The sequence below is a fragment of the Astatotilapia calliptera genome, chromosome 4 (genome assembly GCF_964374335.1).
Source record: "Astatotilapia calliptera chromosome 4, fAstCal68.1, whole genome shotgun sequence".
NCBI lineage: Eukaryota > Metazoa > Chordata > Actinopteri > Cichliformes > Cichlidae > Astatotilapia > Astatotilapia calliptera.
The window spans coordinates 12,149,893-12,152,961 of record NC_137425.1 but is presented as its reverse complement, the minus strand read 5'-3'; the positions used below and the strand labels follow the sequence as shown (position 1 = coordinate 12,152,961).

Sequence of the window (3,069 nt, the reverse complement as noted above, 5' to 3'; positions counted from 1 at the left end):
TTTCTTTTCTTTTTTCTTTTACATTTCTAGTATCGAGTGTGCTTGTTGTCCCAGCGTATAAAATGACCACATTTCATCACAGTCTTGTTTTTGGTTCGCTGTTTTGATGGATAGTCTTTCTATCTTTTTGCAATACTCCAAGCTGTTGCTAAATACTTCGACCTTTCTGTTGTTTCATCGTGTCATGTGAAACAAAAACAACACAGGCACGCCAGGGCCTGAAGCGTGGCATTAATGAAGAGCGCAGACCAACACTCAAATAACCTGTTAGGTCTGTATCTTGTTCCAGTACACCTGAGGTCATGTCAGGACTCCTGCCAACAGAGTCTGTGATGAAACCATGAGACATTTTGAGAAAAGAGGGTACTCATAGAGCACAAATAGAAAGGATCTGCTGGTAAAAAACTAACTTCTGGCATCCCCAGAAAAAGGCATCTAGAAACAATTTATTATTCTCCTTTCAAACAGGTATATGGCATGCACAAATGATTATGCTGAAGGCCTCCGCATGAATGCTCAGATACGTTTTAAGTTGCCTTCAAGGGCACCAGAACGATTAAACTCGCCCTGAATTAGTCTGAGGTTTTGCTGAAAGGTCCACATTAAGATATTTTAGGGTTTAAGCAGGTGGTGCAGAATGTAGCGAGAGTATTAATCTATGTATTTAGTAACCTGGATGAAGTTGAAAGGGGCTGATGTGCTGACTGAGTGGAACAAGGAGGCTGTTTCTGTCAGATCAGCTGCAGGATCAGCTGAGGGATCATGGGAGCCGAGCATGGAGGCTGCGCTTTGTGACCTTATTATTGTGCTTTGCTGTCTGTCCTCTACTCCGCTCTCTGCCCGCCCGGCTTAGCCGTGCTAAGTAGGCTCAGTGTCTTGCACGCACACACACAAACAGACATCTTTAGCACCGCAGGGCTGAATCAGCAAGTTGTCCGGCCGGTTTGTGCATTTGACGCACACACCTGTAGCACTTAGCCTGCCTCACGCATATTCAAAGCTGGCACGCTCCATGCACACTTCCACGGTCACATGACCCAGCACACAGACACGCTTCAGCAGGTCACACGTATGGATGCATATCAGAGATGCTGAAAGCAGAGGAAAACAAAGTGTAAACACAGTTTTGATGGAGGCAGATAAAATATCTGAGGCACTCACTGCTATTAAATCCATAATAGTTGATTTCAAAAAATGTTCAAGTTAACAAGTACCCCATCAGCTGAACATCAACTGCAGCTGCTCTTTAACACGTCCATCGCTCTAGCCGTTTGCTGAATATGCCCCCATGTGAAGGAGTTCACTTTGTTGCCCTACCAGACACCTGTTGAAACACGGGAGACTCCGTCATGATGAGACACGCATCTACGCAGGTGAATCACAACCAGCTGAAAGAGCTGCAGCAGGTGACACACACCTTCACAAAGGAGGCATGAGCACAGCGTGTGGAACAGATCACTAAATCAATGAGTCCATGACACAAAAGGCTGCGTCTTCTTCACCATCTGCAGTAAATCAAACAGCAGATGTTTATACACAACGTCTGTAAAATATTGAAAAACTTGTGAAATAATACTGTTTTTTCTTTACTAGCATTTTGTGTGCCCAAAGCCAAATCTGGACGGTTTTCTAAAGTGACAACGGGATTCGGTGCGAGATTAAACTTGCTCTCACACCTGTGTGACGCAGTGCGCAGCCCAGACTGTAAGCAGAGTTAAGCAGCTTTGAGTCCCCCATCCATTCCAACCATATGATCAAAAAAAATCCCGGGATATGTCTGCAAACAAAGCAAGCGATTCAGCGGTGGGCTCGCTCCGCACCTCAACCCCATCCCACTCTCATCTTGCCAAGCCTCAGATCCACCAGCAGCCCGTGGAGCTATACTCCTCACAATGGGCCCATTGTATGAGCTGAGGTAACACCATAATTGTTCCCATTCAGGTGAAAGACACACCCACTTTTGACTCCTAGTGACATTTTGAGAGGTTTGTGGCTTCCACTGATGTTGCATTATTCAGATACAATGAGGTAAAACGTGGGTGGCTCACACACCTCGAGCTGCGGCTGGAGCCTCGCTAAGCTGCCATTTGTTTTGTTTTTTTCATGTGTAAAGCCTACGTCTTGACCACAGGGTCTGCAGAGCTGCAGCGGCAGATTTAATAACATCCTGACATTTCCATGAAGTGGATCTGTGGTGAAAGACAAGTCTGTTGGAAAAGTTTAATAATTTGTTGCTGCCAATCTAAAACCCAGAATGAGAAATACTTAGACGAGATTGCCAAAAAGCAGGCCAGTCTAACTACATTAATAAACATACTGAAACAAGCACATTTGCAGTGTGTTCTTAGAGACTGTGTTTCTCTTTTTTCATTTTATTCTTTTCCTCTCTTCACTTATATCCTCTTATCGCGAAGCTTTATTGAACGACAGTGGAGTCAGACCCCTCGTCCTCCTCACAAGCCTGGATGCTTCCTGGGGATATAAATCGCAACCATGGGCCCTCAGCAGGGAGGGACCACTGAGAAGGAAACAGTATGGAAGCTTGGGTGTTTCCAGCTGGCCGGCTTCCGAGCGTTCGTTGAATCTAACGCAGGCTGGCGAGGAGCTTCCCTGCCTTTCATCTGTTTAGGAAACATCTGGAGTCATCTGCCGGTTGAATGAAAGTATACACGCGTATGCCTGTGTGTGTTTGTGTCATTCAGGACTCTTGCCAGAAATGTTATCTTTGTGTAAAGATTAACCTTGCTGTCCAGAAAATAAATTAAGGAAACTGGTGAATTGCCAAAAAGATATTTGCGCTTTGACATCATCTCCAGTGTACAAATTCTTGCTCAACATCAGCAAGTAGTTTACGATCAGTCCCCTCCTCATTACTCACCGAAGGGCGGTTCAGAATGGAATACATGCAGTCAGAAAAACACACTTGTTGTTCAACCCTCCCATTTTTATGTTTTTTTAACTCGTCTGAGACAAGATTGCAGAAGAATCCGAGGTGCAAAATCAAGAGCAATTACTAGCGCGAGCTGTTGCTGCTCAACAGACTGGATATTTTATCCATGCGAGCAGGTG

The 3,069-nt window shown here is 45.0% G+C and overlaps 1 long non-coding RNA gene across 1 annotated transcript; it reads right to left on the bottom strand.

The window, feature by feature from the left end:
- Positions 1–423: 423 nt before the first annotated feature.
- LOC113020010 (uncharacterized) lies at positions 424–1,881 on the bottom strand. Its single transcript, XR_003272132.2, has 3 exons — positions 1,418–1,881; positions 1,215–1,324; positions 424–1,091 (listed from the first exon to the last, which is right to left on the bottom strand). It is a non-coding gene; the product is annotated as an uncharacterized LOC113020010 (long non-coding RNA).
- Between the last annotated feature and the right edge of the window lie 1,188 nt (positions 1,882–3,069).